This window comes from Rutidosis leptorrhynchoides, chromosome 2 (assembly GCF_046630445.1).
Source record: "Rutidosis leptorrhynchoides isolate AG116_Rl617_1_P2 chromosome 2, CSIRO_AGI_Rlap_v1, whole genome shotgun sequence".
NCBI classification, from domain to species: domain Eukaryota; kingdom Viridiplantae; phylum Streptophyta; class Magnoliopsida; order Asterales; family Asteraceae; genus Rutidosis; species Rutidosis leptorrhynchoides.
This window is the reverse complement of record NC_092334.1, coordinates 115401519-115426311: the sequence shown is the minus strand read 5'-3', so window position 1 is coordinate 115426311 and position 24793 is coordinate 115401519.

Below are 24793 nucleotides of genomic sequence, written 5' to 3'. Positions count from 1 at the left end.
GTAAAAATGTGAAGATAAAGAGTAATGATGCATGAATCTTACTTTTCCCATGTTGAATGATATTTAGAATGCAAGAAATCTTCACTAAAGATGATAAGTTAGTGTCAGGGGTCGAATTTGTAGAGACTTGACCATTTAGAGAGAAAGTAAGTGAGTGGGTGTGTGATAAAGTGCTTTTGAATCTGCCCAAAAAATTACTTAAAACGGAAAGGAACGTCGTTCCCATGTATGGAACGTCGTTCTTGAACACTAAGACCTGGAACGTCGTTCTTGACCACAGAACACCATTCTTTAATACTAAAGCACAAAACGTCTTTCCAAAATTAGGTACGTCGTTCTTCAACACGATTTAGAATCCTAAAAACCTTTTGTTAACAAACCCTTCATAAAAGAACGTCGTTCCAAAATTAGGAACTACGTTGTTCAACACTGTAACGCCGTTCTAATTCCAAGAAACCCGTTCCCAACCCAGATAATTTCAACCTAAACCGATTCAAATCCAAACCAAATTAGTTTAACTCAACCCAAACAACAACAAACTATTTTTGCACAATTTTCAATTTACCCAAATGCATGAGATGCAACTATATGTCCGAAACAAAACAAAAATGCAACTAACGAAAATAATATATTACAAACTACATGCAATGCAACTACGAATGAACAACTAATGCACAAGTTGTGATGATTTTTGGTGTAGGGTCTATCACATGACCCTTTTCAAGTACAATGGTTACTTTGGGTTGAGAGTGATGTCGTTAAGCACAAGTGCATTGACTTCATCATTATAAATCTTCAACCGATGGCCATTCACCTTGAAGGTGTTTCCATACCAAATAACTCCACATAACCTGATGGGTAAGCTCTTTTCACAACGTAAAGACCCATCCATCTCGACCTCAACTTACCCGATGAGAACTTAAATCTAGAATTGAATACAAGGACCTTAAATGGAAACTAGATTCAAATACCACAAATAAGCACACAACTAACGAGCAACTAAACCTGATCATCATAGCACTTTTCATGTAAGCATTCAAATCAAGTTCGTCCCAAGAGAGTAGGTCTAATCAGATATCAAAAACTAATAATCATCCTAATTTGATTGGGGGGTTTTGATTGATTTTGACTAACAACTAAGACTTGCAATAACAAACAAACAACGAAATATCGAAATAGAAATCAAATAACTAAGAAGTATCCTCTTGTCTAATCCACCCTTATGCTTGGATTGCCTCTTTTTATCCCAATTGTTAACACATTCGTTGTCGAACAAGTAAACTTTTAATATCACTACTAAACCTTAATCAAGTTAAACTTTGCAAACTCACATAAGCATTAAATTACATGATCAAATTGAATCATGAGAAGTCATTGGGATTATGATTGGATTAAAATCACTTAAAATCCTTTATTAATCAAAGTCACCTAAGCAAAATAAACACCACTAGTTTTGACAAAGAGCATTTTGAAAACCAATACAATTAGATGACAAAATCATTTGTAATCCTTTCTTTGATTATCTAGACTATGCAAACATGTTGAAGCACAAATTGAATCTCATTTGAAATAACTTAAAATGATCAACAACTCATATAATCAAAATTAAGTCCAAAACAATACTAGCAATGGATCATTATCTAACTCAACAACAAATTCTCAATTATTTCATTGAAACAACAATTATCCAATAGATTTGGGGCAAATCCATACACTAGAGCTTCATAAACAAGCAAACACAACAAATCTAGCTAATCATGGCTAGAATAACATAAATCAAAGAAGTAATTGAGCAAATAAACATCATTATTCAAATTACAAGCAATCAAAGTGAAGTAATGAAGAACAAAGGTGGGAATTACAACCCAAATTGAAGATCTAATATTAGAAATGCACCTACTTTAGCTTGATCCTTCAAATCTTCCTTAATCTCCTTTAATTTATGAAACTAGGGTTCTTAGGGTAAAATTCGAGTATAAGACTGCAGCTCTAATGATGCACTCCCTCAAAAACCGTATTTTTTCCTTTTTATAGTGGGGTACCAGATTTTCCAAACTGCAGGTAGGAACGCCGTTCCTACTTAAGGAACTACGTTCCTTGTAACGTGGAACAGGAACGCCGTTGTTGGTCTAGGTACGACGTTCTTGATAACTTGAAGTAGGTTCGCCGTTCTAAATTGTAGAACGTCGTTCTTGAAATGCCCCAAAACTTTATGATGTGATTTTTTTCCAATTTCTTTGCAATGGAATGTCGTTCCACAAAATAAGAACGCCTTTCTTAGACTGAATCACACAGGAATGTCCGTTCCAAAAGGCAGAACGCCGTTCTTCGACCCAGTTTTTAGCACTTGATCAATTTTTACTCATTTTGGCTCAAGACTTGGTCAAATTTTGCACCAAGCTAGGCTATTAGCCTTGAACCATCAGTTTAGCCTCAAACCAACAAAATCGTGCATTATTTCCTTCAAAACTTAGCCAAATGAAGACGGACGTTGCGAAGATTATATGTATAATTAGAGTAATATCAGTTAATCATAAAAGTTGGATAAATCGAGCAAAATGAAGCGACCCAACCCGTCGTATTCCGGCCCATATTTTTTTTCTTTTTAATGTAATAATAATTACAACATTAATATTATTGACATTTAGGTCCCAATTATGTTTCCAAAACAACTTCATTACAATAGTAAGTTTAGTCAACTTTAAAACATACATGACGTAAGTTGAAATACAAAACGGGCATACAACCCACCACCCGTTTGACATAACCAAAAGGTAAACCTTGACCTGACTATTTTACTTTTCAACAAAACCGAGCATGGTGATTGGGAACGCTACCCAATCCTAATCAAAAGTCTAAAGCACAATCTTCTAAAGTAACCCGCAAAGCACTAGTCCCCATGCTTACCCAAGCCGCCACCTTGCAAACCTATAAAAATGAAAACAACGAGAGGGTAAGCTAATGCTTAGTGAGTGAGAATATAATACACATATATATGCATAAAATGGACACGCCACACAATAATAATCAAATAGCATATACCAGAGTTCGAGCATAAAGGCAAGCTAATCTAAGCATACCGTACGATCGCTATACAACAAGCTAATAAATAAAGAATGTAAGTACACCAACAACGATAAGATCAACGCCATCAAGCTACACCCGGATGGTTAGCTACATCACAACAATACGACTATATATATATATATATATATATATATATATATATATATATATATATATATATATATATAACAATGCGTAAACCTCCCAAGGTTAACCCCTTAACCCAATACCAAATAAAGATTGGCCGAACTACACGAGCCTTAGTAAATCCGCACCACACGTGACTACTATCTTCAATACCATTACAACATCGAGATTGGCCGAAACTACACGAGACTTAGTGAATATGCACCACACCTGACCACTACCTCAATAAGATGACCGAATCTACACGCGTCATCGTGAATCTGCACCACACGTGATTTACCTCCTAAATCAAAACCCACAGTTCCGGGATTATATAAATCCACATCATCGAGGTTACTTAACCGCAACTTTAATACCAATCACACGCCATCGGGATTATATAACTCACAAGCCCATGTGATAACGTACACACGAAGTGTGCACCTCGCCAAAGGTGGTCAACCAAAATGTACAACCGTGCCAATTAGACCTATTACACAAGTCCATCAACCACCTATATGTGAAGTGAGCTCTATTGCCGAGGTTCACTTCACCCAACCCGCACCCATCCTATACATACATATGCACATAGTATATTGACACTCACCTTGAAATCTTGATGGATGCAAAACCAAAATCTGCAATCGCCAATGGAACGTACCTATTCCATTATCACATAACAAACAACACCATTAGGATGGATTTACAAACCAATCCAAATTGACACTTAGTGCAATTTTGACCCAAATGCACTTCCAAGCACAAACCCCGCCCAAACTAACCAATAATCACTAACACAAGTGACAATGGTCCTAATACACTAATTAAACCCAAATCATATGTGTTAAACACTTATCTTGCCCCATTTGACACATAAATCCTAGTTTTGACCCAAATACACCTAAATGGGTTCCAACACTTCCATGATCACTAACATTAGTGATTATACCCCATTTACAAGCCTTACACTTGACCAAAACATCAACCAACCCAAAATCCACCAACGACACTATAAAACCCAATTACTAGCATCACCAAACTCACTTCATGAGTTTAAATGGGTTTCTCAACAAATCAAGTTCAAACCCTAACTTTGAATATCAAATCAAATAATGAAATTCAGAGTTAGGACTTACCAATACCACCAAAATGATGCCATTGACGAGATGAACAACTTCAACACTTGAGCTTTAACCCGAATCAAACTTCTTCTTCCTCAAAACCCATTTTCTTTCTCTAAAACTCACTTTCTCTCACTAGGGTATGGGAAATGAGAAGAGATGGAGAGAATGAGGATGAGATAAGGTTTGGAACTAATTTGGGGTATTAAACCAGTCCATAGTGTGAAATTACCAAAATACCCTTCATTAAACCCCTTTTTAAAAGCTGAAAATCGAGTCTGGCCTAGACAAGGCGCGGCGCGGCTCCAAGGAAAATCTGGTAACAACCTCCGTACAATCGAAGCAAACATCTAATCCACCCAAAAGGAGCGACGCGACGTGGCTGGGCACGGCGCGGCCCTGTGCCCAACAACATTTTTCCTTTATTAAACTTCCACTTCCCGATTTTGTACGTGAAAACACACCCACTTCGAACTTACAAAAACTGGGATGTTACACAAAAGAAGACTTAGAATTAATTACTAGTTAATCCTAGTTTCTATTCACCTAATCATTAAGCATGCAGATAAAGATCTAAATTATTGCAGCAATAAACAGAATAAACATAATCACGGAAAATATTTACACAGTTCTGGTTACAGACCAGAAACTGTGCAAATTCAAATGCAAAGCCGGTGGCTTTAGGTGTTCGAGCCGGCGACTGTAACCCCTATAGCAAGCGGCTTCATCTTAAATCTTAGATGAATCTCAGTTTTTGTCTAAATAACCACTATGAACGTTTAGTTCATAGTTGGAGACGAATAAAAACAGTAAAAGATAAACGTAAACATAATTAAAATAGATGCAAGAATTTAAAAGTAAAAGTACCGTAAAATATGAAAAAGAACTTGAATTGAATTGAATAATGTTGAAGAACAATTTGAAAGTGAACCCTAAAAGCTAAAGAATTGGTAATAAATTCTTAACGTAACCCTAAAAACTGAAATTGAAACTGTACACTGAAAACTACAAAATTCGACCTCTATTTATAATTTCGAAAACCGACATGGGAGCTAGCCGGCTCTAGTGGATATAACCGATGACTCCGGCCTAAATTTCCCCAACTGCAAACTTTTCTTTGACTTCAAGCACAAGTTATCCTCTGTTAGCTTCTAGAGCTGACGATTTTGATGGAAATAGTTGGCAGCTCCAAGTCTTGACATCCGATACAGATCCAATTTCCTTAAATATCTTGACTTGGGCTTCACGAACAAGAAACTGCTCTCTAGCCGGCAGATCTTGTGAACCCAACCAGCGGCTTCCTTAATTTTTTACTTGGTCTCCAAGTTCTTCGATATCTGGCTTAATTTCTGGAACTTTCTAGAATAGTCTACTCCAGTCGGAGGCTTCATTGCTTCTCGTCGGCGGCTCCTATTCATTATCTGCTTTTTCCTGTTTTATTCCAGTTAATTACATTTTCTAAACAAACACATTAAAAATACCTTTTTATATAAAGTATTTACTTTTGATTATAAAAGTACTTAAAATGATGTTTAGAAACCAAAATAACGCTTTAAAAATATTTGTAAAAATATGTATAATTTAAGCGCTATCAGTGAGTAAATGAGTTAGTGGATCTTGTGATGATATTTGCCAAAGAAAAGAAACAGAAATATGAAGCCACGAGTACTTAATAGCAAAGTAACCGCCCCATCTTAAATATACGGTCTTTGTCCGTTATCTAAAATATGATGCTCGCGTTAGGTGTGACAACCCGGAAATTTCCGACCAAATTTAAACTTGATCTTTATATGTTTCTGACATGATAAGTAAAGTCTGTAATATTGAGTCTCAAAAGTTTTGGAATTATATTCATGTAATCAATGACCCTTTCGACTGCTCTCGACGATTCACGAACAATTATATGTAAACAAATATGTATATGAATATATATATATATATATATATATATATATATATATATATATATATATATATATATATATATATATATATATATATATATATACATACTAATTGAAAATGTTAACCAAGTATTAGATATTTAATACTTTACATGAACGTATTTGTTCGATATATTTATTAACGGAGTTAAAAGATAATATCAAGCGATTGAATTATCAGATACATTGAATTATGATTACGGGTCTCTATTGTGAGGTCCACGTTGATTGAAGAAATCATTTCTTTTTAACGTTATTCAGAATAATTGTAAAATGATTTACAAGTAAGAACAAATGTGTCAATTATTGAGGATTTGACAAGGGTTAGTGGAGATTCCTCTTTGATTTCCAATACATGCTTTACCATAATTTTCTCGTGACCTTGATAATATAACTACTTAGCTTTCATACTATTAATGCGAAAGTGAATTTATGGAATGTAGATAATTAAGAAAATGGATATCGACATTTTATATAAAAATGATTTTGTACGTTAAATTGATCTTTGGACTTTATTCTACGCTTCACCAATTAACGGTATTTTAAAAACTTGAAAATATGACATGAGATATATACGATCTTACTTTTGTTAAAACATTTTATGATATAACTATTTTCATTATTTTAACCTTTTAACAAAATGATTCTTAAATATATTTAGTTTTGGAAAACAAAATTATCATATTTATTTGATTTAATTTCAAGCGTACTAAAAACGTTTCCAGTTTAAAAAGAACTTTATATTTAAAACATTTTATAAGATAGTTTGGTTATGAATTTTGAAAGATTTAATTAAAGCTTATATTATTAATTACAAGTATATATATAGTGTTTCAAAAACGTAAATGTGATACGACATAATATTTTTCTATTATTTAAACGATTATAAATGAACTTTGAAATATAATTACTTTTGAAAAACTAAAATATAACATTATTAAAATATTTCAATTCTATATAATATGTACAAATTTATATTGAGAATATATATATATATATATATATATATATATATATATATATATATATATATATATATATATATATATATATATATATATATATATATATATATACACACACACACATTTTAAAAAGTGATTAAATATAATATTAACTAAATACAAAATGTTTTGAATTTAAATTAATATTATCATATGTATAGATAACGAGACGTCGATTTATAGAAGCAAACGACCATAAAACTCAAATATATAAGTTACATTTATTATAATATAATTCATCGTTGTGTAAGTCTAAATTTTGATAAAGGTACACGTCGCGAAATGTAAAGTACAAGTTTTCTAAGCGTATAAAAGGACATTCAAGAAACTAGAATCGGCACATTAGTCGAGCGACAACTTACAAGTCATCGAAATTAATAGTACAAGTCATATATGCTCGAGAATTTAATATAATATATATTTAATTATAATGATTAATTATATAAATATATATTTAATATTAATTAAAACTGTCAGCAGAAGATTGAAGTGCATATGAGCTGTCAGGTGTACTCATGCGATCGCATTGGCAACACACCCAATTCTCATGCGATCGCATGAGGAGTTTTGGGAGTGCACATCTATAAAGCTCGACTCGTTCTGGATTTAAACGCACACACACACACACACACAAACTTCTCTATCTCTCCGTATTATAATTTTATTATTATTATTATTATTATTATTATTATTATTATTATTATTATTATTATTATTATTATTATTATTATTATTAATATTAAGATTATTAATATTAATTATTATTAGTACTAGTATTATTAGGAGCGATATTATTAGTATTATACATAAAATACTACGACGAGGATATGCGCGAGTGATTTCAAAACTGGTTTTCGAGTGGGATAAAGCTAAGGAAATTATGGATTATAGCTATGGAGGTTATGGGTATGTGTCACACCCCCAAATAGGGCCTAGGGTATTTGTGACTAATTATATCAAATCACAGTTGTATAAACGAGAACGACTCTATATGAGACGTTTTATTGAGTTTTGCAGCGGAAGATAAATAGATTACATTAAATGTTTTTAAATGAATTGGTAAGTAATGCATGAAGACTCCAAGCATGGCAAGCAATCATCATCAAAGCAGCAGATATACAGCGAAAGCAATATTTAAGTACCTGAGAATAAATATGCTTAAAAAGTCAACACGAGGTTGAGTGAGTTCATAGGTTTGTCATAAACAATAATTTTAGTAATAGATATAGACCACAAGATTTAGTTTGTAAAGTTGATCTCTCGCAGGATCAAAAGTTATGCCAGTGCGTGATATTTAGACTAAACGTTGTTTGCCCCGTGAAAAGTTGTTCTGTCCTTGTTGTTTTAATTTCATTATTAAGTAATACAAAGACTTAGTCAAATGTATCGGGAACGTTACTCCCGATAGGCCTATCCCCAATAATTAAGAATGCCGCAGCAATTAAAAATATCACTGTAGGGACTTAGTCGGACATAGCCGGGTATAGCATAGCTTTAACAGTTGGTACTGATATTTAGACTAAACTTTCAAGTTTGCCCCGTAAAAGTTATCGTTTATACTTGTCGGTTGGGGACTTGCTGGTCATAGCCCAACATATCACAGTTTAATAGTTGGTACTTGTATTTAGACTAGACTTTCAAGTTTGCCCCGTAACAAGTTATCGTTTATACTTGTCGGTTGGGGACTTGATGGTCATAGCCCAACATATCACAGTTTAATAGTTGATACGTGTAAAACAGTTATAAAAGTTGTGCATGTATCTCAGCCCAAAAATGTAAAGAGTAAAAGGGATCATATGAAACTCACATTAAATAGCAGTTGAAGTATTCCACGCAAGAAGGAAAGTAAAGCAAGTAAGTGATCTGAATATCAACCTTGAGGTATAACATTTGATTAGTTAATGTCTAACTTGACATAAAGTATGTTTATTAATATAGCAACTATATTGACAGTGACGGTTTTCGAGAAAAGTTCCTATTTCTCAAAAGTTTCTATTTCTGGAAACCTACTATTTATGAAAAACTTCCACTTATAGTAAGCTTCTAGTTTAAGAATGTTTGGGTTATAATTCTTAACAAAGATGTTGTACAATCTCGCCCAAACTTCGTCGCTAACATGCAAGTCACTCGAATGATCTATTGTTACCGAGCGGCCCAGGATCTCTTGACCAGAATCTAAGTCTTGGCATTCGAGATCCACAAGTGTCCCATAATGGTAACAAGGATCACCCTAGGCCATAAGTAGCGGTGATGTTTGTAGTCTTTGTACGCTATCTTTAATTATAACCTTCACGTTAGGTGCGTATATACATATATATTCATTAATTCGATTTTAATTATAACTCCTATATATTAATTCATAAAAATACTTTTATAATTTTTAGTAACATATATTACTAATTATAACATGTTATTTATTTTAATTTTAATTGCATATAATTTATAACATTATTTACAAGTTTCGGTAAAAAAATAATAAACCGAAGTAAATAGTAAAAAGTAAAAAGTAAAAAGTAAAAAGTAAAAAGTAAGAAAAGAATACTTACTAGTAGTAATTCTTCAAAGAGAGAATGAGAGAAATTTTGGTGTGAGTTTGAATGAGAAAAGAGGGGTATTTATACTTGAAAAAATTAGGTAAAAAGAATAAAATAATTAAAAGAGAAAGAAATATTTTAATTTTTAATGGAATTTTAAAATTCAAAAGTATTAAATGTTAGGTCATGGGATAATTCACAAAATAGAATAATAAAAGTAGTTTTCCATTATAATTTTTAATTAAAAAGTAATTTATTTATTTATTTATTTTATTAAAAAAATCATTTATTTTAAGGATTTTTTTTTTTAAAATACACAAATTGATTTACTACTTTTCCAAGAATATTTGTCAATATTTTTTTATTCATAATAACAATACTGATAATAAAGATATTAATTATTGATATCTTGTTTAAAAAGGATATTAAAAATAATAATATTAATATATCAAATTAATGCGTAATTATTTACAAATAATTGTTCGTGAATCGTCAGAATTAGTCGAGGTTAAATGAAATCATATAAAGATTTTTGTTTAAATTTTGCCGGAAATTTACGGGTTGTCACAGTATCCCCCTGTTAATAGAAATTTCTTCCCGAAATTTAGTTGTTGCCATCAGTCGGCATTGTTTGTAAACAGGTGCGGATATTTTCATTTTATTTGGTCTTCATGTTCCCAGGTATGCTCGGGGCCTTTCGTGAATTCCAACTAATAGGATATTGTTTTGTTTCTAGCATTTAAATCTTACGATCCATAAATTCTACGAAGTGCATTTTATTATTAATGCGGAGGTTATCTAAATGATTTAACAAGAGTGTCATTGATTAGGTTTTCCTCAGAAAGAGATGATGACGTTATACAAGCATTTCAATATACATGAAATGTGTGATGAATAATAGTGAGCTTATTTAAACCTTGAGCGTTTATGCCACAATATTAGGGTAGTCAAAATAGAGAGGAGTTCATGAAAATCATAATCATAAAATTTGATAGAGATCGTCATTCTTTACAATAAGAATGATGAATATGAGTTGAAAAATAGAGTTTTATCAACATTGGGTAATATGGATAAAATATTTCGATTATAGGAAGAGTATAAACGAAGCTATCGTAAAAGAGTGAAATGAGGAAATTAAATGCTCGTCTTAACTTTTGACATAGTTAAAGTTGATTTCCGGAATTCAAGGGATTAAAGAAAATCTTCATAATCTGTATAAGATTTGATTCTCCGGTAATTACGGAAATTGAGATTTTCTTTGATTAAATGCGGTGAAATTGTCTCGATTGACGTGTCTAAAATTTTGCTATAAATTAGCTTCTTCCGTTTCATTATCTTCACCACTTCTCAATTCATACCTTCTTCCTCAATTCATACTTCCAAAGATTTGTTAATATGCTCAATCCAGTTCTTGTTCTTGACCTTATATTGGTTATCGCCACAATCTTCCTTCTTTTCCAACTCCCACCAGAGGAGTCTGTTTACTTCTATTATGCTCTAGGATTTATTGTGTTTTTAGTTCTCCCGTGTCTTTATATTACTATACGCATTGATATACACGGTTTGTAATTTCAGTGTTGTTATCGGGCTTTATATTTTCCTTTATATGTCGAAGCTTCATGCTTTTGTAAAGCAAGTAACGGTCCAGAATTCGTAGGTATGAAGTTTCAAATGAACCTAATGTTCTAAGCAGAAAGGAATGTAATATCATGATTTGATTTGTTACATTACCAGAATTACTGAGGATGGAACTATCAAGAATATATGTTCTTGATATGTTCAGAGTTTAAGTAGAATGTAAGAGTCATGTAACATGGCAAATGATGATTATAAAGTCTATGAATCATCATCTTCCATTAAAAATTTAGCATGACTTACTGTAATATAATCACGTTGGCCTGACGTCATTATATTATACTAAATCATGCTTCAATTTCCAACACTTCTTTAAAACATTTATAATTTAAACTTGAATATAGAAACTAAAATAGTTTCCTTTATGATGTGATAAAGTTATCGCAAAGAGATAATTAATTGCTGACAAGAATCGTTATAAAGATATCTTCAGAAATATATAGGATATTTATAAGGAAAGATACGGTGATATCTTAGAATTTCTAAGATCCAATGACGAGGAAAATTCTTCTGTTTTCTCTGCATTTAATGCTACCATATCTGAATCATTGGTTATCAATCCGAGATGGTTTCAAGAAATTTTATTTTTAGATGATTAAACGCTGATTGTAATCGTCAATGGATCTAATGGTTAACGAATAGGCGTTATTGATTTTAAAAGTGACGAATGATAATTTCGGTGGTTTGATGTGATAATTCATTGTAGAATACGAATGAATATAATTCATGAATGTAGTAATCTTTAGAAAGATAACACCTGCTAAAGCTTTACTTGAATTCCGATATGTTAATTTCAGAATGTGTAATTGATTTTGTATGAAGATGATTGTGTATCATTTGTGAAGGTAGTGCGTATAATTAATGATTTATGAATCGAAATTGAAGAATGTACAGTGTATTAATGTGAGATGTAAATATTTCTCGGGTATTACCTACCCGTTAAAATATTTTCACAATTAACAGTTTGTACAACAGAATTTACAATCTTTATGAAGATATACGTTCATATATGTATTCTTCAGAAATAATCATGGATTTAATGAGTTAATATATATTAAACTCATCTGATTTGCGGTTTGAAACGAGAGTAAATAATCTCCAAAACCTTAGAGATTTCATAATTGTCGCAAAATATTTCGCTAATGAAGTTATGAATCAATACATTCATCGTTACACTTGATTTATTATGAAATGGAGTTTATTGTGTTGAAGCAGTGATTAACAATTGTTAAGTCATTAACGAAGGGTGTACATCATAGCATATTAGTGATATGAATTAACCAAGTAGTACATACTAGTTGAGATTCTCAAGTAATTTCTTAGTACGACAAGATTTATTATTGTTCCAAATCATATATATATGAGGTATACATATATACTTCTTCACGAAGAATGAGTCAATACATCTTAACTCATTATTACTAATATTCCTTGGTATCTATGGGCGTATGATGTTGATGTTTGAGGTACTGAGTGTGATGTTGAGGCGTGGGATGCGGATGTTGTTGTTGATGAAGCTGATGATGTTGGTGGTGATGTTGATGGTACTGTTGGTACTGGTGGTGATGCTGGTTATGCTGCTGGTGCTACTGATGCTTGTAGAATTCGCACCATATTCTCCGAGCCACCACTCGAGCGCGAAGCTCATTGAATTCTTCTACTATTCCGGGATGATTGGCGGTTGGAACAAGGGGGTGAATAAGATCTAGAATCTTCGATATTATATATTCGTGATGGGATACCCTGGAAAGAAGAGAGAAAATGGTGTTTCGGACTGGTTCGCCGGTAAGCGCTTCAGGTTCTTCGCCAAGAGGTGAATTCGGTTGGTGGAAGGGATCACCTTCTTCTTGCCTCCATTGATTGAGTCGGATACGAACCCATCCCCAATTCATCCAGAATATATGATGGCTGATTGGTTCATTTGTTCTGGTTACGCTGCCGTTAGAGCTCGAGGAGTTCGAGAAATTCATATTATGTGTTTGGAATAAGGTTTGATATGAAATAGGTATTAAATAATGAATGATATATTCGTCTTCTTGAATACGTATTTATAGCAAAAAGATTTCCATGATTTACGGAGAAAATTTAGGAAAAGTGGTAGACAAAGTTTACTGGGATAGATATGATAAGATATGATGTGTCTATACTCTAATAATGGCAGTATGACGTGTCTAGATGATAAGTATGTAATCTGATAATCTTTTGATTAAATATTTTCAATTCATAATGACCTATTCAGGTCCAGGGGCTTGAGCTATAGGATCCTTTAAATCAGTAATCCAAATGCTTTCTATTCTATAGTTTCGTAAACGTCATCCGTCAGGAAAATTCAATGATCAAAACAACAAGAAAGCAAGGAAAGTAATGAATATGAATAGTGATGACATTATAATGTCTTTGAGATTCTCGATAACTCAATGACATTTTCTGGTTCGCAAACCGATGCATAAAGGCATAAGACATATAGGTACGTGATATAACAGGGAGTTATATACGTTTGAGTATGAATAGTAACAAATATAGGAGTTTCAAAATTCATGGATAATATTTCATGTTGTGCATATGTAATACACAAACCATGATAGATGACTTAGGAATTTCAAGAATTTCAGAAATCATAGTGTCGCATTTAGATGTGGTGGCGTAATTGGATAATACTTAGGGGAATTAGCTGAGTTTTTAGATTGGCTCGGCATTCTAAGATAAGTAAAGTTCCTAAAGTATATTGTAGCATTTAACAATTAAATGCAACAATTAAAGGCACTATAGTCAGGAAAAGTTGTAGTCCTACATTGCTAAGGTACCTAATTGTATAAGACACACATAAAATGCAATCCTGGTTCTCTATAACAACCTGCTCTGATTATATTTGTTACTATTTGTGACTAATTATATCAAATCACAGTTGAGACGTTTTATCAAATCACAGTTGTATAAACGAGAACGACTCTATATGAGACGTTTTATTGAGTTTTACAGCGGAAGATAAATAGATTACATTAAATATTTTTAAATGAATTGGTAAGTAATGCATGAAGACTCCAAGCATGGCAAGCAATCATCATCAAAGCAGCAGATATACAGCGGAAGCAATATTTAAGTACCTGAGAATAAACATGCTTAAAAAGTCAACACGAGGTTGAGTGAGTTCAAAGGTTTGTCATAAACAATAATTTCAGTAATAGATATAGACCACAAGATTTAGTTTGTAAAGTTGATCTCCCGCAGGATCAAAAGTTATGCCAGTGCGTGATATTTAGACTAAACGTTGTTTGCCCCGTGACAAGTTGTTCTGTCCTTGTCGTTTTAATTTCATTATTAAATAATACAAAGACTTAGTCAAATGTATCGGGGATGTTACTCCCGATAGGCCTATCCCCAATAATTAAGAATGCCGCAGCAATTAAAAATATCACTGTAGGGACTTAGTCGGACATAGCCGGGTATAGCATAGTTTTAACAGTTGGTACTGATATTTAGACTAGACTTTCAAGTTTTCCCCGTACAAGTTATCGTTTATAGTTGTCGGTTGGGGACTTGCTAGTCATAGCCCAACATATCACAGTTTAATAGTTGGTACTTGTATCTAGACTAGACTTTCAAGTTTGCCCCGTAACAAGTTATCGTTTATACTTGTCGGTTGGGGACTTGCTGGTCATAGCCCAACATATCACAGTTTAATAGTTGATACATGTAAAATAGTTATAAAAGTTGCGAATGTATCTTAGCCCAAAAATGTAAAGAGTAAAAGGGATCATATGAAACTCACATTAAATAGCAGTTGATGTATTCCACGCTAGAAGGAAAGTAAAGCAAGTAAGTGATCTGGATATCAACCTTGAGGTATAACGTTTGATTAGTTAATGTCTAACTTGACATAAAGTATGTTTATTAATATAGCAACTATATTGACAGTGACGGTTTTCGAGAAAAGTTCCTATTTCTCAAAAGTTTCTATTTTTGGAAACCTACTATTTATGAAAAACTTCCACTTATAGTAAGCTTCTAGTTTAAGAATGTTCGGGTTATAATTCTTAACAAAGATGTTGTACAATCTCGCCCAAACTTCGTCGCTAACATGCAAGTCACTCGAATGATCTATTGTTACGGAGCGGCCCAGGATCTCTTGACCAGAATCTAAGTCTTGGCATTCGAGATCCACAAGTATCCCATAATGGTAACAAGGATCACCCTAGGCCACAATTAGCGGTGATGTTTGTAGTCTTTGTACGCTATCTTTAATTATAACCTTCACGTTAGGTGCGTATATACATATATATATTCATTAATTCGATTTTAATTATAACACCTATATATTAATTCATAAAAATACTTTTATAATTTTTAGTAACATATATGTTATTTATTTTAATTTTAATTACATATATTTTATAACATTATTTACATGTTTCGGTAAAAAAATAATAAACCGAAGTAAATAGTAAATAGTAAAAAGTAAAAAGTAAAAAGTAAAAAGTAAGAAAAGAATACTTACTAGTAGTAATTCTTCAAAGAGAGAATGAGAGAAATTTGGGTGTGAGTTTGAATGAGAAATGAGGGGTATTTATACTTAAAAAAATTAGGTAAAAAGAATAAAATAATTAAAAGAAAAAGAAATATTTTAATTTTTAATGAGATTTTAAAATTCAAAAGTATTAAATGTTAGGTCATGGGATAATGCACAAAATAAAATAATAAAAGTAGTTTTCCATTATAATTTTTAATTAAAAAGTAATTTATTTATTTATTTATATATTTTATTAAAAAAATCATTTATTTTAAGGATTTTGTTTATTTTTTTTAGAATACACAAATTGATTTACTACTTTTCCAAGAATATTTGTCAATATTTTTTTTTATTCATAATAACAATACGTATAATAAAGATATTAATTATTGATATCTTGTTTAAAAAGGATATTAATAATAATAATATTAATATATCAAATTAATGCGTAATTATTTACAAATAATTATCCGTGAATCGTCGGAATTAGTCGAGGTTAAATGAAATCATATAAAGATTTTTTTTTAAATTTTGCCGAAAATTTATGGGTTGTCACAGTATGGTTCGGGGGTATAGCTTGGGAGGTCAACCTAGCGTTTATCATTTCCGTTGCGTCTACCTACTTTCCTGCAATATTGAATCACAATATTGATACATGAGCACTCATAACTTAACTTTTATATATTAGTAATGTATCCCTGACTAGTATTCGAGTATATATGATTATGCATGATTGCATGTTTAATTTCGTCGTTAAATATTTTATGATAGATCATGAGTTTAATACACATGTTATTGAGATAAGGTATATGATATGTATGTCATTGAAAAGCTGGCGAAAAATTAATAACTTTTCATTTAGAAAGCGTATGATTTCGATGAACGAATTAAAAGATATGGTCAACTGAATTATTATTATTATTATTATTATTATTATTATTATTATTATTATTATTATTATTATTATTATTATTATTATTATTATTATTATTATTATTATTATTATTATTATTATTACTACTATCGTCGTTATAATTATCATTATTATTATTATCTAATAATTATTATCATTATTATTATTATTATCATTATCGTTATCAATATAAGTATTATCATTAAAATTGTTATTGTTATTATTAATACTATCGTTATTATCACTAAAGGTTATTATTAATATTATTATTATTATTATTATTATTATTATTATAGTTATTAACATTGATATTATGACTGAAATTATCGTTATTATTAAAAATTAACATTTTTATAAAAACTATCATTTTATTATTTTTATCATTATTATTATTAAAAGTATCATTAATATTAAAATTAGCACTTTTATTAAAATTATCATTTCTAATAGAAATATCATTTTATTATAAAATATTATCATTAATATCATATTAGGATTATTATTATTAAAAATTATCATTTATGATAGAATTATTTTTATAACATATTATTATTACTATTTTTATTATGATAATTATTATATATAGTAAATATTATTATTAAGATAAATTATATTTTTTTTACTAATATTAAAGTATCGATACTATCAATTATCATTTAAAATTTATCATTGTTATTAAAACTATCATTCTATTAAAAATTATTATTATTAAAAATTGTCGTTTTTATTAGAATATATTATCATTAAAAAGTATAGAATTTAAAACTATCGTTTTATTTAAAATTATCGTTACTATTAATTTTATTAGTATTATTAATATCATCATTATTATTACCATTATTATTTATATTAAAATACTTTTAATAACATTATCGTTATTATTATTATCATTATTATTATTACAAAATAATACAACTTTTACTCATTATTATTATTATCAATATTATTTTATCAAATAAATATGTGATATAAAGATATTTTACCACACGCAATATAATTACATTAATAATACATACCACTATATCTTTATGATATTAAGTGAACTTTATAAATTTTATTACTCGTACTTAAGATATATAAAAGTGTATTTTTATCATATATAAATCTTAATATAAATTTTTATTTATTAATAAATGACTTGTATTATTTACTCTAATAAAATCTGATAAATATATTTAAATATATAAAACGACTATATTTAAGTTATATAATAAACATGTATAGATTTTGGAAGTCATTTTGAGTCAAATTGACTTTTGTTGACTTTTGCATATCGATCTCGAGCATTAGGATGGTGGTACATTATGACTCGACCTTAATTGTTAGACAGATATTGACCATTATATAAATATATATATACTTAATATAGGTTCGTGAATCCGAGGCCAACCTTGCACTTGTTCAGTGCCGTCATATGCATATTTACTACGAAATTCAGTATTGTGAGTTTCATTACTCCCTTTTTAAATGCTTTTGCAATATATATTTTGGGACTGAGAATAAATGCGCTACTTTTATAAATGTTTAACGAAATAGACACAAGTACTTAAAAAAAAAATTCTACGATTGAGTTACGAATACACTGGATATCTGAAATGTCCCGTTCTTATTGATTAAAAACGTTCCATATTAATTGATTTCGTTGCGAGGTTTTGACCTCTATATGAGACGTTTTTCAAAGACTGCATTCATTTTTAAAACAAACCATAACCTTTATTTCATAAACAAAGGTTTAAAAAGCTTTACGTAGATTATCAAATAATGATAATCTAAAATATCTTGTTTACACACGACCATTACATAATGGTTTACAATACAAATATGTTACATCGAAATCAGTTTCTTGAATGCAGTTTTTACACAATATCATACAAACATGGACTCCAAATCTTGTCCTTATTTTAGTATGCAACAGCGGAAGCTCTTAATATTCACCTGAGAATAAACATGCTTTAAACGTCAACAAAAATGTTGGTGAGTTATAGGTTTAACCTATATATATCAAATCGTAACAATAGACCACAAGATTTCATATTTCAATACACATCCCATACATAGAGATAAAAATCATTCATATGGTGAACACCTGGTAACCGACATTAACAAGATGCGTATATAAGAATATCCCCATCATTCCGGGACACCCTTCGGATATGATATAAATTTCGAAGTACTAAAGCATCCGTTACTTTGGATGGGGTTTGTTAGGCCCAATAGATCTATCTTTAGGATTCGCGTCAATTAGGGTGTCTGTTCCCTAATTCTTAGATTACCAGACTTTAATAAAAAGGGGCATATTCGATTTCGATAATTCAACCATAGAATGTAGTTTCAATTACTTGTGTCTATTTCGTCAAACATTTATAAAAGCGCATGTATTCTCAGTCCCAAAAATATAAAGGGTAAAAAGGCAAATGAAACTCACTTTCACAGATTTTTACTTCGTCGAGAAGTAAGACTTGACCACTGTTGATTCACGAAATTATAACAATATATACATATATATTAAAGTATGTTCAAACTATATTTACAACACTTTTAATATATTTTGATGTTTTAAGTTTATTAAGTCAGATGTCCTCGTTAGTAACCTACAACTAGTTGTCCACAGTTAGATGTACAGAAATAAATCGATAAATATTATCTTGAATCAATCCACGACCCAGTGTATACGTATCTCAGTATTGATCACAACTCAAACTATATATATTTTGGAATCAACCTCAACCCTGTATAGCTAACTCCAACATTCACATATAGAGTGTCTATGGTTGTTCCGAAATATATATAGATGTGTCGACATGATAGGTCGAAACATTGTATACGTGTGTATGGTATCTCAAGATTACATAATATACAATACAAGTTGATTAAGTTATGGTTGGAATAGATTTGTTACCAATTTTCACGTAGCTAAAATGAGAAAAATTATCCAATCTTGTTTTACCCATAACTTCTTCATTTTAAATCCGTTTTGAGTGAATCAAATTGCTATGGTTTCATATTGAACTCTATTTTATGAATCTAAACAGAAAAAATATAGGTTTATAGTCGGAAAAATAAGTTACAAGTCATTTTTGTAAAGGTAGTCATTTTAGTCGAAAGAACGACGTCTAGATGACCATTTTAGAAAACATACTTCCACTTTGAGTTTAACCATAATTTTTGGATATAGTTTCATGTTCATAATAAAAATCATTTTCTCAGAATAACAACTTTTAAATCAAAGTTTATCATAGTATTTAATTAACTAACCCAAAACAGCCCGCGGTGTTACTACGACGGCGTAAATCTCGTTTTACGGTGTTTTTCGTGTTTCCAGGTTTTAAATCATTAAGTTAGCATATCATATAGATATAGAACATGTTTTTAGTTAATTTTAAAAGTCAAGTTAGAAGGATTAACTTTTGTTTGCGAACAAGTTTAGAATTAACTAAACTATGTTTTAGGGATTACGAGTTTAAACCTTCGAATAAGATAGTTTTATATATATGAATCGAATGATGTTATGAACATCATTACTACCTCAAGTTTAGTAGGTAAACCTACTGGAAGTGACAAGAAATGATCTAGCTTCAAAGGATCTTGGATGGCTTGAAAGTTCTTGAAGTAGGATCATGACACAAAAACAAGTTCAAGTAAGATTTTTACTCGAATTAAGATAGTTTATAGTTATAGAAATTGAATCAAAGTTTGAATATGAATATTACCTTGAATAAGAAAGATAACCTACTATATATAACAAAGGTTTCTTGATCTTAGATGATTACTTGGAATGGATTAGAAAGCTTGGAAGTAAATTAGTAAACTTGAAGGGATTTTTGAGGTGTTCTTGAAGTGTTCTTCCTATGATGATTATAGCTTGATTCTTGAAGTGATTTTTGATGAAGATGATGATTAACTACTGGAAAAATACATTCATAATAGTGTGTGTGTGTGTGTGTGTGTGTGTGTGTTGAGAGAGAATTAGAAAGAGAATTGGAAGTGAAATGGAGTGAATGATGAGTGGTAATTGGTGAGTGGTGAGTGGGGTTAAAAGGAGTTCTAGTTAGTTGACTAGCTCATGGTAGAAGTTAAAATTGATTAGTCATACATGACATAATCAAGAGTGGAATCCCACGCTAGTTCCTATTGGTATATACCCATAGTAAGTACGTTTTGAAGCTGTGTGTAATACGGGTAAGAATACGACTAGAATTCTTGATGAAAGAAAAGAATGGGAAAGTAACTGCAACCATTTTCGTTAAGTATGAGTGTTTTGATATATGTCTTGAAGTCTTCCAAAAGTATTTTAATACATCTAAATACACTACATGTATATACATTTTAACTGAGTCGTTAAGTCATCGTTAGTCGTTACATGTAAGTGTTGTTTTGAAACCTTTAAGTTAACGATCTCAATTAATGTTGTTAACCCATTGTTTATTATATCTAATGAGATGTTAAATTATTATATTATCATGATATTATGATATATTAATATATCTTAATATGATATATATACATTTAAATGTCGTTACAACGATAATCGTTACATATATGTCTCGTTTCGAAATCCTTAAGTTAGTAGTCTTGTTTATATGTATATAACTCATAATCTCATGTTAACCATATGTATATCCATATATATATCGTCATGTCGTTTTTACAAGTTTTAACGTTCGTGAATCGCCGGTCAACTTGGGTGGTCAATTGTCTATATGAAACATATTTCAATTAATCAAGTCTTAATAAGTTTGATTGCTTAACATGTTGGAAACATTTAATCATGTAAATATCAATCTTAATTAATATATATAAACATGGAAAAGTTCGGGTCACTACAGTACCTACCCGTTAAATAAATTTCGTCCCGAAATTTTAAGCTGTTGAAGGTGTTGACGAATCTTCTGGAAATAGATGCGGGTATTTCTTCTTCATCTGATCTTCATGCTCCCAGTTGAACTCAGGTCCTCTACGAGCATTCCATCGAACCTTAACAATTGGTATCTTGTTTTGCTTAAGTCTTTTAACCTCACGATCTATTATTTCGACGGGTTCTTCGATGAATTGGAGTTTTTCGTTGATTTGGATTTCATCTAATGGAATAGTGAGATCTTCTTTAGCAAAACATTTCTTCAAATTCAAGACGTGGAAAGTGTTATGTACAGCCGCGAGTTGTTGAGGTAACTCAAGTCGGTAAGCTACTGGTCCGACACGATCAATAATCTTGAATGGTCCAATATACCTTGGATTTAATTTCCCTCGTTTACCAAATCGAACAACGCCTTTCCAAGGTGCAACTTTAAGCATGCCAATCTCTCCAATTTCAAATTCTATATCTTTTCTTTTAATGTCAGCGTAGCTCTTTTGTCGACTTTGGGCGGTTTTCAACCGTTGTTGAATTTGGATGATCTTCTCGGTAGTTTCTTGTATAATCTCCGGACCCGTAATCTGTCTATCCCCCACCTCACTCCAACAAATCGGAGACCTGCACTTTCTACCATAAAGTGCTTCAAACGGCGCCATCTCAATGCTTGAATGGTAGTTGTTGTTGTAGGAAAATTCTGCTAACGGTAGATGTCGATCCCAACTGTTTCCGAAATCAATAACACATGCTCGTAGCATGTCTTCAAGCGTTTGTATCGTCCTTTCGCTCTGCCCATCAGTTTGTGGATGATAGGCAGTACTCATGTCTAGACGAGTTCCTAATGCTTGCTGTAATGTCTGCCAGAATCTTGAAATAAATCTGCCATCCCTATCAGAGATAATAGAGATTGGTATTCCATGTCTGGAGACGACTTCCTTCAAATACAGTAGTGCTAACTTCTCCATCTTGTCATCTTCTCTTATTGGCAGGAAGTGTGCTGATTTGGTGAGACGATCAACTATTACCCAAATAGTATCAAAACCACTTGCAGTCCTTGGCAATTTAGTGATGAAATCCATGGTAATGTTTTCCCATTTCCATTCTGGGATTTAGGGTTGTTGAAGTAGACCTGATGGTTTCTGATGCTCAGCTTTGACCTTAGAACACGTCAAACATTCTCCTACGTATTTAGCAACATCGGCTTTCATACCCGGCCACCAAAAATGTTTCTTGAGATCCTTGTACATCTTTCCCGTTCCAGGATGTATTGAGTATCTGGTTTTATGAGCTTCTCTAAGTACCATTTCTCTCATATCTCCAAATTTTGGTACCCAAATCCTTTCAGCCCTATACCGGGTTCCGTCTTCCCGAATATTAAGATGCTGCTCCGATCCTTTGGGTATTTCATCCTTTAAATTTCCTTCTTTTAAAACTCCTTGTTGCGCCTCCTTTATTTGAGTAGTAAGGTTATTATGAATCATTATATTCATAGATTTTACTCGAATGGGTTCTCTGTCCTTCCTGCTCAAGGCATCTGCTACCACATTTGCCTTCCCCGGGTGGTAACGAATCTCAAAGTCGTAATCATTCAACAATTCAATCCACCTACGCTGCCTCATATTCAGTTGTTTCTGATTAAATATGTGTTGAAGACTTTTGTGGTCGGTATATATAATACTTTTGACCCCATATAAGTAGTGCCTCCAAGTCTTTAATGCAAAAACAACTGGCCTAATTCCAAATCATGCGTCGTATAATTTTGCTCGTGAATCTTCAATTGTCTAGACGCATAAGCAATCACCTTCGTTCGTTGCATTAATACACAACCGAGACCTTGCTTTGATGCGTCACAATAAATCACAAAATCATCATTCCCTTCAGGCAATGACAATATAGGTGCCGTAGTTAGCTTTTTCTTCAATAACTGAAACGCGTTCTCTTGTTCATCCTTCCATTCAAATTTCTTCCCTTTATGCGTTAATGCAGTCAAGGGTTTTGCTATTCTGGAAAAGTCTTGGATGAACCTTCTGTAGTAACCAGCTAGTCCTAAAAACTGGCGTATGTGTTTCGGAGTTTTTGGGGTTTCCCACTTTTCAACAGTTTCTATCTTTGCCGGATCCACCTTAATACCTTTTTTGTTCACTATGTGACCGAGGAATTGAACTTCTTCCAACCAAAATGCACACTTTGAAAATTTAGCGTACAATTCTTCCTTCCTCAATACTTCTAACACCTTTCTCAAATGTTCACCGTGTTCTTGGTCATTCTTTGAGTAAATAAGTATGTCATCAATGAAAACAATGACAAACTTGTCAAGGTATGGTCCACACACTCGGTTCATAAGGTCCATGAACACAGCTGGTGCATTAGTTAAACCAAATGGCATGACCATAAACTCGTAATGACCGTAACGTGTTCTGAAAGCAGTCTTTGGAATATCATCTTCTTTCACCCGCATTTGATGATACCCGGAACGTAAGTCAATCTTTGAATAAACAGACGAGCCTTGTAGTTGATCAAATAAGTCGTCGATTCTCGGTAGTGGGTAGCGGTTCTTGATGGTAAGTTTGTTCAACTCTCGGTAGTCGATAGACAACCTGAATGTACCATCTTTCTTCTGGACAAACAAAACAGGAGCTCCCCACGGTGATGTGCTTGGTCGAATGAAACCATGCTCTAAAAGTTCTTGTAATTGACTTTGCAGTTCTTTCATCTCGCTGGGTGCGAGTCTGTAAGGAGCACGAGCTATTGGTGCAGCTCCTGGTACAAGATCTATTTGAAATTCAACGGATCGATGTAGGGGTAATCCCGGTAATTCTTTCAGAAATACATCAGGAAATTCTTTTGCGACGGGAACATCATTGATGCTCTTTTCTTCAGTTTGTACTTTCTTGACGTGTGCTAGAACAGCATAGCAACCTTTTCTTATTAGTTTTTGTGTCTTCAAATTACTAATAATGTGTAGCTTCGTGTTGACCTTTTCTCCGTACACCATTAAGGGTTTTCCTTTTTCTCGTATAATGCGAATTGAATTTTTGTAACAAACGATCTCTGCTTTCACTTCTTTCAACCAGTCCATACCGATTATCACATCA